At 37.8% G+C, this 16118-nt stretch overlaps 1 protein-coding gene and 2 long non-coding RNA genes across 3 annotated transcripts in view; 1 reads left to right on the forward strand and 2 right to left on the reverse strand.

Annotated features, from left to right (window-relative positions):
• The window catches only part of LOC126380377 (fibroblast growth factor 5), a 176507-nt gene that overhangs the window by 141316 nt on the left and 19073 nt on the right, over positions 1-16118 (reverse strand). The gene's annotated exons all lie outside the window — the stretch shown is intronic.
• On the forward strand, positions 338-12731 carry LOC126380411 (uncharacterized). Its single transcript, XR_007568476.1, has 2 exons — positions 338-470; positions 12479-12731. It is a non-coding gene; the product is annotated as an uncharacterized LOC126380411 (long non-coding RNA).
• LOC126380405 (uncharacterized) lies at positions 12287-13243 on the reverse strand. Its single transcript, XR_007568467.1, has 3 exons — positions 13063-13243; positions 12903-12969; positions 12287-12831 (listed from the first exon to the last, which is right to left on the reverse strand). It is a non-coding gene; the product is annotated as an uncharacterized LOC126380405 (long non-coding RNA).

The raw sequence follows: 16118 nt of genomic DNA on the forward strand, positions 1-16118 counted from the left end.
TGAAGCGACGAAATGGCAAAGAAACTAAGCTTTACAAAGACAATTTTGGCATTCAAAGCCTGTTCTCGTGGGTGTAATATTAGTTAGTCGTTATGTTGTAAGACATTACAATGTGGACGCCTTATAGATGTTGTCTTAAAATGAGATATTAGTTTCCCAGGGCGTGGAAATAGGCACCTAACTCAGAGAATAGGGGGAGAATAAGATTAAAATGTTGGGCGCCGTATAGAAGATCCCCTCCTATTACAAACAAAGCCAAGGTATTGGAAATAATAAAGATTTCACTTTTAACAATGGTATATTGGTTCAACAATTTCACAATAAAATAATATGAAGACAGTCGGTTACAAAACATCCTAATGTAAATTAAGAAATAAATCTATTACTATAACATGGTATCTTAACTTAGTATCATTCCTAAACAACTAGGTTCTATCCCTATGAGGATAAGTAAAGTGTCAGGACGGCAGGTCCTGACATAAGGCATGGAGTATGTATTGAGGATAAATACTCCATGTAATAGTTGAATAACACATTGAGAGAATGGCACTATCCATAATAAGTTAAATTAATCATGAAGAAGAGATATCTAGATGGTATCCAGAGATTTTAACACCAAACTGGAATTATGTACATTAATGACCGCAGCAGGAACTGACCCTGACGGCAAAAGTAGATAATGAACACCAATGGTAGTCATGGCTGGGGAGCTAGACCCTGAAGGAAGACCTTGAAGTTGATTTTTGAAGTTAGTCTTTACAGTTGATCATTCTAGTAGAACTTTAACACTGGATTCTGCCGGTGGACTTTGACCCCTGTAACAAAATGACATGTTACAGCTCTGTCAACCCCGTTACGACGCGGAATTATAGATAAAAACACTCACCACATCACGTGGGACGATATTATAGCAGCATTCCCCCTAGTCGATGGACTAAACCATTGTTTTTATACTGAAAGAAAGAACGTGAGGTTAGGTCATTGTCATGAACATATGAAGCTCATAATTGCCAACGTTCCACGATAATAACCATCTAAACACTCACCAGAAGACTTCACCATCCTTTCATCGTAATATATGTGGCTTATACACCACTCCAAAGAAATAATCGCGACGGGACTAAATTGCCATCGTCATCGCGTAAACGAAATGTCAACCGAACATAACTTTTTCCCGGCGCGTAGGCACACACCTGTATACCATACAGCCAAGTGGGAAGTGTAAAAAAAAAACGTGTTACAGTTCCGTTTTAGTTGAGGAAGAAAAATTTTATTTAAAAATTTTAAATTTTTAAATAAAATTTTTCGCTACACTCTAGTAACAAAAGAGAAATAACAAGCGACTCCTGATGAGTTAACTTGTTATGAACGTACATTTACCTTACAAAGGTAAAAGAATGGAAAGAAACAAACATGATCACCATGTATCAAACTTGAAAACACATCTCATGTAGCCCAAGGGAAGAAGGATGAGAACATTCCGCACTAGCCTCGTGCTTACCAGAGTTAAAATTTGGGATTCTCCCAAGAAAACACATTGCACATAGTCAACATATGTTTGAATCAAATCAAAGAAACACCCAGGTGGTGTCAGACGACAACTCAAAGAATTAAATCTAACACTGCTTAACCTTACATAAACATACAAACATCTTGAATATGGTCAAGTTAAAGGAAGACCTACCTAACTTTTAATTTAAAATAACAGACTAAACCTTATGCATACGTTTTACTTAGTCATGGCCATGACACTAAACTTATTTCAAGTAAAAACCTACTTAAGTACTAAAAAAAAAAAAACTTAATCTATTTTCTTTTTATATATATGAGTGAATATCCTTGGCGTCATTTGGGTGGCAATCAAACACCCACCAAATGCATAAACAAGGCCTACGGATATTACTCGAACGAGGGAAACCTCATCAAATGGATCACCTTCCTATAGGGATGACCACTTAACAGGTAATGTCCTTGAACACAACCTTGAAAGTGAGAGAAAACCTAAACTTCCTCACTAGGACCTCGAACAACAAGATCTTTAATGTGGAAGGAACCCAAAGGTTTACCTTCCAAGGTTTTCAATGAATAAACTACATTACCTAGCTTTTTATGCACTACACATTTTTCAAACTTAGGGGCTAGTTTAGCAGAAAAGTGCTTGGGAGCGCTGGACAAAGGAAAACATCTTTTATAAATAATTTGACCTTCCCGCAATTCCAAAGGACGCTTCCTAAGATTATAATATTTTACATTGTGTTGATATGCCTTTTTAAGGTGACATTCAACTTTCTTGAAGACTTCAGCCATACGAGGCAACCGAGAAGCAAAAGTTTGGGTATCTACTACTATGGTAGACCCATCACAAGGTGAAGAATCTTGTGTATAAGTAGCACCATCGATGACCATTTCTCTACCATGATTTAGATAAAAGGCAGTATATTTTGTACTTTCGTGGACCGAAGTATTGAGCGCACACTGGATTTCCTGAATGTTCTGATCCCATTTACGATGATCAGAACGCACGAGGGAAGCAATGGCACGAACTATATCACGATTCACGCGTTCAGTTTGATTACACTGGGGATGGTATCGAGGATTATAGAATATATGAGGTACTCCGAATGAAGTTAAAGAATCTCTAAATTCTTTAGAAGTGAATTGAGGACCGTTGTCGGTATACAGGATACGACATACGCCATGGACTAGAAAAACATGTTTTTCAAGACATTTCACAATGGCCTTAGAAGTTGCACTACGCAAAGGGAATAAAAGAACATACTTACTGAAATAATCAGAGACCACGAATAAGTATTGATTGCGAGAATAAGATGAAGGGAAAGGACCTAATATATCGCATGATATAGCCTCCCAAGGTTTAGTAACTTGACGGGGGTTACCCATCAGACCAGGCCTAGCAGTATTGACCGGCTTGTATGAACGACATACCTCACAATTGTCAACATATGATTTTACATCTTTAAATAAAGAAGGCCAGAAATATATGGAAGAAATTTTCTTGTGGGTCTTAGCCACACCGAAATGACCGGAAGAAGGCTCATCATGATATTTTCGAAGAACTTCTACATATTTTTCACGGGGAACTACGATTTTCCAATCGTGTTGGGAAATAAGATGATATTTATTTTTAGATAAACGACATAGTTTACCATTTACTACCGAGAAATTAGGATAACGACGAGGATTTTTAGTACAACCGTTAAAGACTTTAATATACCAAGGATCAGAAATAGTGTAGGGATCAATCTCAATTGAGCCAATCTTGATTCTAGACAAAGCATCAGGTATCACATGTTCTTTACCTTTCCTGTGAATTATATCAAAATCGAACTGACTCAAACGACATGCCCATCTATTTAGACGACCACTCGGATTACTAAGATTCTGAAACCATTGCAACGAGGCATGATCGGTTATAATATAACATTTGCTACCCTCAACATAAGGACGGTATAACTCCAGAGAATAAATCACAGCTAACAGTTCTCTTTCTGTCGCTGAGTAATTGATTTCTTGGGCGTTTAATGTTCTGCTACAATAAGCGATAGGGTGATCAATACCATCGACCCTTTGAGTTAAAACAGCACCAATAGCAAACGAGGAAGCATCCGTATGGATGTAAAATGGCTGAGAGAAATCAGGACATTGTAGAATAGGTGACGAGATAAGAGCAGATTTAAGTTGGGTGAAAGCTTCTTCAGCTTCCGGAGACCATGTGAAAGGTACCTTCTTACTAGTAAGTCGAGACAAAGGTCTAGCAACATGAGAGAAATTTTGGATAAAACGACGGTACCAACCCGCCATTCCCAAGAAACGTTTAACTGACTTCGCGTCAGTTGGCGTTGGAAAATTCGCAATAACATCCACTTTAGAGGGATCGGTCCTAAGACCATATCGATCGACTACGAAACCGAGATATTTAAGTTCAGATCGGCAGAAAAATGACTTTTTCATGTTAACAGTGAGATTAGCGAATCTTAGTTTTTCATAAACCGCTTTTAGAATTTTCACGTGTTCTTCAAAAGAACTGGTACAGATAATGATGTCGTCAATGAAACAAAACACTTTGTTATCAAATTGAGAGGAGAAAAGATTATCCATTAGCCTTTGCATAGTAGCGGAGGCTCCTACAAGACCAAAACACATGACCTTGTAATGAAATAGCCCACGGCCAGGAACCGTGAAAGCAGTTTTCTCTTTCGAAGAGGTAGAGAGAGGAATCTGATGATACGCAGCACTCAAGTCAAGAGAAGTTAAGTATTTAGCATCGCGAAGATTGTCCATGATATAATTAATATATGGCAGTGGATAGGCATCAGGTTTTGACACTGAATTTAACCTTCTACTATCTAAACACAGACGAATATCACCATTGGCTTTAGGTACCATGGTTACTGGAGAATTCCAAGGAGAGAAAGATGGTTCAACAATATCATGTTGGAGCATTCGGTTTAACTCACCGTCTAGAAGTTTAAGTTTTTCAGGACTAATACGATAATATTTTTGTTTTATGGGTTTCGCATCACCTGTTTCTATAACATGTTCTATTAAATGAGTACGACCAAGGCCGACACACTCTGAATCAATATTAGAGAAAAGTTGTTTAACATTATCAATTTCTTGTTTTTGAAAATCCGAAAGAGAATCTAAATTGCGCAAGCCATTTTCTTTGACACTTGCTACATTGTATAAATCGACAGGCTCTATTGCAGGTAGACACGCCAGAACTTCTGGGGCTAAGTTAAATGATTTCCAGAAATTAATTCCGAAATGTAATGGAAGTTTGATTTCGGGTTGAATGTAAAATTGAATGAGCTTAACCTCATTGTTATATTTAATAGGAATATCCATGTAAAATTTGCAAATGTATTCGTGACCACTCGCCACTTTCAAAAATACAGGGGACTTTAAAGTACGCAATGGGATACCCAGATTTTTAAAGAATTTATGAGCATTGTTTCCTAAAATAGAACAAGCGGCTCCACAGTCGAGTAAACCAGAAATTTTAATACCATAGACTTTAACAGTTAAATAAGGGCGAAAGTCTTTAGAATTAGGATTAAATATCGCCTCCCTGTAGGATTCAGATCCCAGAGAGACTAAGCAATCTAGTTTTTTGAATTAGAATGAGGATTACAATTTGGGCAAAGAGGAGTCTTTACCCCTTTCTTACCACACTTAAAACAAACTACTTCCTTAGATGCATTACACCGATTTGTGGAATGATTTGTTCCACCACAGCGAAAGCAGGTCGAAGAACGTTTAACAGAAGCGACAGGAATGTTTTTAGAAAAATCCCTAGAGGATTTAGGTTTGCATTTAAAGTTGAAATCCGGAGCTACGGAATCTTTAGAGAAATTGGGTTCTATAAAGTTGTCAATCCTATGTTTCGTCAATTCCAAACGTTTACCTATCTGTTGTAATTGTTGGATGGTAGTGACATCAATCATCCGAATTTCCCTACTATATTCAGGACGAATATTCCGCAAGATGATGTCGAGTTTATCGCTCTCAGAAAGCTCTTTACTCAAACGAGACATCATACCTAGTATGATAGACAAATATATGACAATGGATTCATCCTTCGCTTGTGTTCGCGAACGAATCTCTTCAAGAAGACGAAAGTCGTAGTCAGGTAAATCAAAATCTGATTTCAAAGCAGAAACCAGTTCACTATAGTTAGAAAAACGACATTTATTGGCGCGGTACCAGCATAAAGCGGGACCATCCACCAAGTCAGTAAAACCAGTGTAAATATCATCAACAAGAATGTTCCGTGCCGAACACAGCTCCTCCAAACGAGCCAGGAAAACGCGAACACAGGAATCACCCTTAAATTTCAAATTCAACGAGTTGAGGTTATATTTCTTTTCATGAGAAATAATAGTTTTATATTTGTTAATACACGACGGACGGTTTAATTCATGCTCGGAATCTGAAGATGAATCGGAAGTGATATCATTATTGGCCAATGATAACAATAAAGAAGTTTTTAATTTTTCAAGGTCATCGGCCGGACGTTCTATGCGAGACAACCGCAAAAGCAAATACTGAGCACGGCCTAGAATACGCTGATGGGCCGAAGGAGATTTGTCAGGACTCGATAAACAAGAGATGATTTCATTTATTTTTAAAGTTAAAGTTTTATGTTCATCATCAAGATCACACTCAAAACCCTCAGATGGTACAACTATACTGCCGCGACGGGCTTGTTTACAAGTTTGTCTAAATAATTTTCGTAATTGCTCAACAGTATTATCCCGGTCAACCTTTACATTCCGAATAGAAAGTTCATAAATAAGTTCATCTTTCAACAAGAAGTTAATATTAGCATTGAATTCCGCCATTCTGAGTAAACAAAGTAAGAACAGAATATCAGATAAGTGAAGAAGAACTATGGTTACGACACTAATGTATGTGAATACAGTTATAGTACTCTAAGTACTAACAAAATGTAATGAAGAAAAAAAAAATTATAAGTAACACCCCTATAGGGTACTTATCTACATGCTACTATGGTCCTATGTATCAAATTTATGAATACTATGTTCCTATGTAACCACTAACAAATAAAATAAGATAAAAACCCACAGTCTATTACTATGTCCGTTTTCGGACCGCATCGAGAGCGGACGTGCGCCGTGCGTGTATTATTTAAAATAAAAGTTAAAAATAAAAAGTTAAATACTGCGGTTGTTAAACTCAACCTAAACATCTGTTTGATAAAAGTCACAATAGCTTGTGCTGTGTTCGTGTTGTGATAGTGCCAGTGCTATACGCTGCGCCCCTCACCCCGCGAGTAAACAGGACGAGTTCTTATAATTCATCTCGCTCGGTGGTGCAGTGTCTTGGAATACGAAGCTAAATAACCAATCAGCTGTCACTATGAGTGCACAAGGATCCCCACCTGCTTCCGTGAACGCCGGTCATAGTGGCTCGCAACCCGACTTATCGAAATTTACCTACGACGAGTTTGTTACCCAGCGTAATCTTAAACGAAAACAACCGGATGATTCGCCAAAAACTGAACTATCTGAATTCCGAAAAGAAATGATGGACTTTTTGACAAACTTTCGCAATACACAAGCCGAAAGTCTAAATAAAATTCAAAGCGATTTATTGTTAATTACTGATCGCTTGGACGGTATGCAATCTACAACTGATAAGCTGTTTACGGAACAAACTGCCCTCAAGTTGAGTCTCACAAACTTAGAATGTAAACAAAACGAAGACATTTTAGCAATGACTCAAACGATAGATTCGCTTACCAACCAAGTTTCCTCCCTGAATAATGAAATGCAAATCCAACAACAGCGTGACCGCCTGCACAACATTGAAATTATAGGTGTTCCCGAAAAAAAGAGCGAGAAAATACCTGAGATCATAATTCAAATTGCTAAATGTGCTGATATTGGGATTCAATTGACAGACATTGTTCACGCGACCAGAGTACAACCAAGAATAACTAAGTCGGGACGTCCCAAGGTCATAGTCTGCAAATTAAAATCTCAATCTGTTAAGGACTCAATTATTGCGGGTATACGCAAGCATAAGGGCATTACATCATCCGACTTAGGCTTTTCCGGCAATTCCACGCCGATCTTTGTGAATGAGCACCTGACAGTTTTCTACAAAAGTCTTCTCAAGGATGCAAAAGAAGCTACAAGGATTAAGGGATACCAATTCGTGTGGGTTAGGAATTGCAAGATTCTTGTGCGGAAAAACGACACTTCGCCGATTATACCTATTCTATCAAAAAACGATTTAAGGAAAATAGTTTAATCTCTTATTACTGTGACTTTTCACTTGTGTCTTTCTATTCTATAACCTGTATATCAAAGTCATATGTTTGTTTATATTTACACTGTACACAGCAACACACACACATTCAAAACATCACTCAACACATCAATCTCTCAAACCATATTAAAATACGAACTTTCCTGAATAGTATGCTTATTTACCATAACCTATTTGTGAGACGGGGTTTTTTGCTTTTCGCTGCGGGCCTATTGGTACCATGCCTATTTTTACTTATCATTATGCATAAAATATATTTTTCACCTAAAAAAGTACGTTGGCATGTGCGAATGTATGCGGTACACTACGTTTGTGATACATCAATATACACTATATTGCATAATTTATTAAACGTTTCTTTTACCCGTACACCATTTCCGCTAGTTGCTACCTACTGCTATACTAGAACGCGTTCTAAACAGATGTCTTTCGTACTTCGCTTTCCACATAATAGCATTACTAATTGCTACAGCTCTGCGCGTAGGTATTTGCACGGTTATCGCCGAGATGCAAGCATAATAGTGAAGCGTAAAGGTAGACAACACTCCGGCGGTCCCGGCAGAGGTGAGTCACGTTTTGTTCTGAGACTATCTAACATAAAAACAGCTAATAATTATAATATTATTGTTAAACGATTATTTAAAATACTTATTTATTTAAAATGACACTAACCATATATTATCAAAATGCTAGAGGTCTCAGAACAAAATTACCTCACTTTTACCGCAGCGTAATGTCCTGTATTTATGATATAATTATAATTACTGAAACCTGGTTGTGCGACTCCATTTTCGACTCCGAGTTATGCGATAGCTCTTATGATGTTTTTAGATGCGATAGGAACTTGTTGATGACTGGTAAGAGAACTGGAGGTGGTACCTTGATTCTGGTGAAGGCTTCGCTCAACGGGTCAATACAAGTGCACTCGTGTGGCGAACTTTTTGAACTATTATGGATAATTATACCTAAAACATCACTATGTCACTCATCGGGTAACCTACATATCTTTTCTACGTACATACCTGGAGAATCTAATTCTAGTCATCACTCTGGGGATATTGCGACTTTCACATCTCTTATAAGCAATGCAATGACTAAACATCGCAATGATTATTTTCTTCTTGCCGGTGATTTTAATCTCCCTTGTATTGGCTGGGATACACCAATACCTACCTTTTTTAAGACTGGTTCTGTCACACTGCAGGAGACTGCAGTTCTGTTCGTTGAGGAAATGACCGCTCTTGGTTTGACACAACATAACTTTGTCAAAAGCCAACATGACAACGTACTCGACTTAATATTTACGAACTTCAATACTGAACTCAATCATTGTGCATTTGCCCTAACTAGGGTTGACGACAATCACCCGCCGTTAACGATTGACGCCAGGGATCTTGTAACTGCATCTTTTAAAAATAAATGTGAACCTCGCTACAAATTCCATAAGGGTAATTACGATGAAATAATAGCATACCTAAATCAAGTCCAATGGAACGAACTTTTGAGCCAAGGGTCCGTCGACGATGCTGTTGAATGCCTCTATGAGATTATAAACGACTCAATCACCTTATTTATCCCAATGGCGAGAGCGAGTAGCAAGAACTACCCGGTATGGTACTCATCGGGTGCAATCCGCGTTGCAAAACAAAAATTTAAAGCCCATAAGCGTTGGAAACGGTATCAAAATCCTCTGGATTACCATGAGTTCTCGTTACTGCGCGCTAGACTTAAAGCAGTTGAAACGGACTGCTATTGGAAATACGTTACTAACATGCAATCAGTTATAAAAAAAGAACCTAAACAGTTATGGTCTTTCATTAAATCTCGCCGTAAATCATCTAATTATCCCAAATCTGTCACATATAAAGATATGGCGTATTCCGACGACTCTGTCTGTAATGCTTTCAATAACTTTTTTAGCAGTGTTTATCAGCCACAAGCGAGTTCATATCCACCGACACATAATGTTCCCCCATCGATCGAAACTGTGTCTTCCGTTGCTTCTATAGCTACATCTTGCGATGAAGTCTTGAAACTACTTAGGGGCTTGGATATAACTAAAGGCGCAGGCGCGGATAAAATCCCTCCTATATACGTAAAACAATGTGCAAACGTATTGGCTCTTCCTTTGAATATCATCTTCAATAGATCACTGCGTGAGGGAGTTTTTCCTACTGCGTGGAAAGCGGCCAATATCGTTCCAGTCCATAAGAAAGGCTCAAAGGTCAAAGTAGAAAATTATAGACCAATATCCATCCTTAGTGTTTTTGACAAAATTTTTGAAAAGATTGTATATAAAAACATATATGACACAATTGCTAAGGCTATTCCAGAACAACAACACGGTTTCTTGAAGGGTCGTTCTACGACCTCTAACTTGGCTGTTTTCAGTGAGTTCGTTCTAAATCATATGGAAAAGGACAAGCAGGTTGACGTGGTCTACACGGACTTCGAAAAGGCCTTCGACCGCGTGGATCACGTCATCCTGCTTCACAAGTTGGAGCGCATTGGCATTTGTGGTGACTTGTTGCGCTGGATAGAATCCTATCTACGGAATCGCTCCCAGGCTGTAGTTGTGGGTGGGTGTAGATCCGATCTGGTTACTGTCTGTTCAGGCGTTCCACAGGGATCACTTTTGGGACCCATTTTTTACAATGCCTACTTGTATGACATCTATACTTGTTTTCATAATAGTAACTTCTTGATGTATGCAGATGATACTAAAATTTATATTAATGTAAAAGACACCTCAGACTGCATTAGGCTTCAGGAGGATCTTAATCGTCTGTCAACATATTATTCCACTAATAGAATAGCGGTCAATGTTAGCAAATGCCAAATTATTTCTTTCTCACGTCGTAGACAGACTATTAGCTTTAATTATAATATAAATAACAGTCTCATTGAAAGAGTTGGTTCTGTACGCGACCTAGGTATTACAATGGACTGCAAGCTGTTAATGGACTTACATATTAACGCAATTGTTATGAAGGCATTTAAAGGTTTAGGGTTCTTGAAGCGAGTCTGTCGCGATTTCTCGGATCCGGCATGCTTGAAGTCAGTCTATTACGCTTATGTGCGTAGTATACTAGAGTACGGAAGTCCTATCTGGTCTCCACAGTATAACACATACATTGATAAAATCGAACAAATACAAAAGAAATTCGTGAAATACTTAAACTATCGTAACAGGACGCCGTACATTTCCTATGTTAACTCCTGCCGTAATCATAAACTTCTAACGCTCCAAGAACGCCGTGGCATGCTGGACATGTTATTTCTGTATGACCTACTTAATTCTAATATTGACTGTCCCCTCCTTGTCACCAATGTATCTTTTAACACCCCCAAAAAACGCACACGTCATACTGATATGATCCATACACCTGCCCACAAAACCAACTACGCAAAAAATTCTGTCATAACCCGCGTATCCCGTACCTACAATAAAACTTTCAGGGATTGTGACCCCTTTTTTTTATCTAAAATTTCCTTCAAACATGGTTTAAATAAGCATATTACAGAATCCACTCAAAACACCTAACACACACGCATTCACACGAACTGCAGCGATCTTCCAGTGGACTCTTTACATCCGATCCCAAGATAACTAATCGGAGGGCTGGGGTGATCACTGTCTTTCACACTCACACACACACACACACACACACACACACTCACACACACACACACACATACACACACACACACGCACACACACACACACAAGCACGCACGCACGCACAAACACACACACACACACATAAACACATAATTTATGTATACTGATGCATCGATATACGGCGCATCTTCCGTTCTTTGCTAAGGCTGTTTACATTTATAATTGTATGTGGAAGTTTGTAATGGCCATCCAATTTATATACTTAAGTTTTATTAATACTATTAAGACGCTGTAAATTTCCCAAATAAATAAAATAAAATAAAATAAAATAAATAAATGTCTATGTAAAAACTTCTATGTGCTCTGAGTCACTATGTTTATAATTGTATAAATTACTAGAAAAGGAAATTGTGTCACTATAGTCCTATGTGATATTAAAAGTATATGACTATGGCCCTATGTAAACTAACTCAGCTTAAAATAAGAAAAAGAAATCTGAGAGATACTATGGTCCTGTCAATAAAATTATCACTATGTCCCTATGCAACAACAACTGGAGATATGCTAAATTTCAAGTTTAAACCATACCTACTTATAAATAGAAAAGTAAAGTCATAAATGTGTACCTATTAAAAGAAAACACACCCTATTTGCTATAAAGTTACACCATGTGCTTATAACTAGGTTATGTTACAAAGAACAAAGAAAGTGAAATACCTACTAATTTCCAACCATGCTTTTCTGAGCCAAACGTTGGGCGCTTACTGTAATACATTACAATGTGGACGCCTTATAGAAGATTCCCTCCTATTGCAAACAAAGCCAAGGTATTGGAAATAATAAAGATTTCACTTTTAACAAAGGTATTATTGATTCAACAATTTCAAAATAAAATTATATGAAGTCAGTCGGTTACAAAACATCCTAAGGTAAATTAAGAAATAAATCTATTACTATAACATGGTATCTTAACTTAGTATTATTCCTAAACAACTAGGTATTATCCCTATGAGGAAAAGTTAAGTGTCAGGACGGCAGGTCCTGACAAAAAGGCATGAAGTATGTATTGAGGATAAATACTCCATGTATTAGTTGAATAACATCTTGAGAGCATGGCACTATCCATAATAAGTTAAATTAATCATGAAGAAGAGATATCTAGATGGTATCCAGAGATTTTAACACCAAACTGGAATTATGAATTATGTACATTAATAACCGCAGCAGGAACTGACACTGACGGCAAAAGTAGATAATGAACACAAATGGTAGTCATGGTTGGGGAGCTAGACCCTGAAGGAAGACCTTGAAGTTGATTTTTGAAGTTAGTCTTTACAGTTGATCATTCTAGTAGAACTTTAACACTGGACTCTGCCGGTGGACTTTGACCCCTGTAACAAAATGACATGTTACAGCTCTGTCAACCCCGTTACGACGCGGAATTATAGATAAAAACACTCACCACATCACGTGGGACGATATTATAGCAGCATTCCCCCTAGTCGATGGACTAAACCATTGTTTTTATACTGAAAGAAAGAACGTGAGGTTAGGTCATTGTCATGAACATATGAAGCTCATAATTGCCAACGTTCCACGATAATAACCATCTAAACACTCACCAGAAGACTTCACCATCCTTTCATCGTAATATATGTGGCTTATACACCACTCCAAAGAAATAATCGCGACGGGACTAAATTGCCATCGTCATCGCGTAAACGAAATGTCAACCGAACATAACTTTTTCCCGGCGCGTAGGCACACACCTGTATACCATACAGCCAAGTGGGAAGTGTAAAAAAAAAACGTGTTACAATGTCATCTCGCGAGTATTAACAGCTCTCAATGGGCGTAATAAAAGATAACTATAGAATGCAATGAATCATTTTTTTAGTACTTACCTATAACGTTATGTGACCGGTTTTTTTATCTAGCTACTGCACGCGCGTTCTCTCATCTACATATTTTTTTAAATACCTATTAGGTTTAATTTTATTTATCATTTAAATACCATAGAGAGAGAGAGAGAGAAGAATAAGAATAAAATAAATTTATTGCCAGTAACAATTTACATTTGCTATATGAACTAGGTAATAGGAAATGGCTCAGCTTGTGCTGCGATGAAGCCATGCTATGGCGCCATCCAGCGTTGGTTTTCTGCCATTTCCTCTTCCTGGGATAGGAAAGAAGTAATTGTCAACGAAGGCTAGAGGACATTAAATAGAAATATAAGTACAGTAGCTTTAGATAGAGAGTTTACATTCTACATCTAAAGAGAGTTTGGTAGAGTTAGCTAGTTCCAATCTAGGACCAGGATGAATGATGTGAGGTTACCAGGAATTTAGACTATCTCCTGCTAAAGTACAATTGTCAATCCTAACTTGAACAAAAAATAACATAAACTCACTATATCTCAATTGGGGTACTCAGAGGTACATCCATCGCAACACGAACTAAGCACCCACACTTTACCGAGCTTTCTGTTAGATTCAACGTGATAGTGTGGTCGCCGTCTATAATGGTCGAGCCAACTGTGTTACTGAAAACTACACTTTTTTTTCAAAATTTTCATGACCCTGATCACCCTGAGTTATCAGGTCGTCGGCCTCGTAGGTGCTTTCGCGTACCTATCCCTCAGGCTTGGTCTACCAGATAATATAAAGGGCGGTATTAATAAACTAACCTCAGCTTCGAGATTGCTCTCAAGATCATGTCAATGTGACAGTTGTCATAAAAACAGGGACTTGAGCATGGTCTTGAGGGCAGTCTCAGCTGAGCTTAGTTTATTAATACCACCCTAAAAGTCTTACATGATAGTGGCTCTGCCAACCAGCAATTAACTTCTTCATTGTCAAGGAAAATTACACCATGAGAGCGAAAAACACTTCATCTTACGTCTGAAACTGTACTTAAAAAAAAATTTTTTTCATCACTAATTATATTGTAATTGTAACTGTAGCACCGTCTAATAACATTATTTTCTTTCTTTTTTATAAGTTACCATCGGCAGGTTACCACCCTTACTTGGTTGCCATACCACTAATCCGCACCAAGCGCTTCGCTTCATCTTTCATAATGCGCACAGCCAAGGAACCGAATGGGCTGCCGGCGTCGGTGTTTCCTGTATCTTATAACCTGGGGTCCTTTAAATCACGGGTGAATAGGCATCTTCTGGGTAAGCTCGTTCCGCCGTCGACCTCTTCTTCTCCTCGTAGAAGAACGAAGTCAAGAGCAAACCCATCTTAATTAAAAAAAAAGTGCAGTAGTTAATATTATTCAAAATCATGTAACAATACATTGTAACTTGATATTCATGAATTCTATACTACCCGAAACTGATGTGTAGCGTCGTGTAAGTACATGACACAAAAGGACATTATATTTACATAATTAAGATGTACCAATTACAGCACTTATTAGTATACGACATGAACCGCGACACGACGTCGGTGGACAGTGGGAAACGGAGCGGAAGCGAGATCATAAGCGAAGCGATAAAATACTTAGGGTGCTATTAATAAACTAATCTCAGCTTCGAGACTGCCCTCAAGATCATGTCATTGTGACAGTTCTCATATAAAAACAGGGACTTGAGCATGATCTTGAGGGCAGTCTCAGCTAAGATTAGTTTATTAATACCATCCTAAAAGAACTAACGACGTCACATAAAATCAAAAAATATAATATGTAAGCTTGAAATTCATCAATAGGTATAGTATCTACCCATGAAACCACAATGTCACTATTTGTATAATTTGGTTCCCATTTATGGGTATCGTTATTACTAGAAGCGGTGCTTTCTTACCACCATTTTATATAACAAAAATCTATCATTTTCAAAGCTGATTAATTTGTATTTGTATTTTAAATTATTTTATTTTTTTGAAGTACTTTCTTCACCTTATAGTTGTCTGGAAGAAATCGCTTAAGCGATAAGGCACCAATTGCCATGTACCTATATAGAGAAGTTTAATTGTAACTGTTTGAATATGTGTAATAAGTATATTTGTATATATAGGTATAATAAGTTACACTTACAAGTATTAGTACTTTGTTCCTTCATGTGCTCATTATACAAGTACGTCACGAGTACTAATATGTATACACTTTGAAACCATGTCACATTAACTTTTTTGACAAATTAAACCGTTAGTCTCATTAAATGTCAAATATGATAGTGCGACAGGGTTCTAAAGTGGGTACATGATATTGCTCATGACTGTACACTCGCTCCGCTTATGCCACCGCTCTCTCGATCCGCTCGCCACTGTAGTCGACGCCGCGTCCTAAGTGTAACATGAAATTAACCGGGAAACAAGACGACTGTATGGAAATCCGGTATAAATAGGCTATTTGCATCGGTTGCATTGTGCATACAATGTCGCCTGGACCTGTCGATACACTATTGTTTAGGTGAAAGTAGTTGACTTTTTCTCTCGCATAATGATGTGGTCGACATTGATTTGAACCGACCTAATCGGTGGCGAGACGTGTGTCGTGTTCAATAGATGTTCAGAACATACCTATTTCTCACCGGGGTATCTAAGTAAATACAATGGGATTCAATGTGCTCCGATCCTGATCTGAAGAGGTACGCCTCTTGCTACCTCCATATAAAAAAAAAAATACTAGGTAAGTATATACTAACTTACTAAAAAGATTGAAAACCATTAGG

This window comes from Pectinophora gossypiella, chromosome Z (assembly GCF_024362695.1).
Source record: "Pectinophora gossypiella chromosome Z, ilPecGoss1.1, whole genome shotgun sequence".
Taxonomy (NCBI): Eukaryota; Metazoa; Arthropoda; class Insecta; order Lepidoptera; family Gelechiidae; genus Pectinophora; species Pectinophora gossypiella.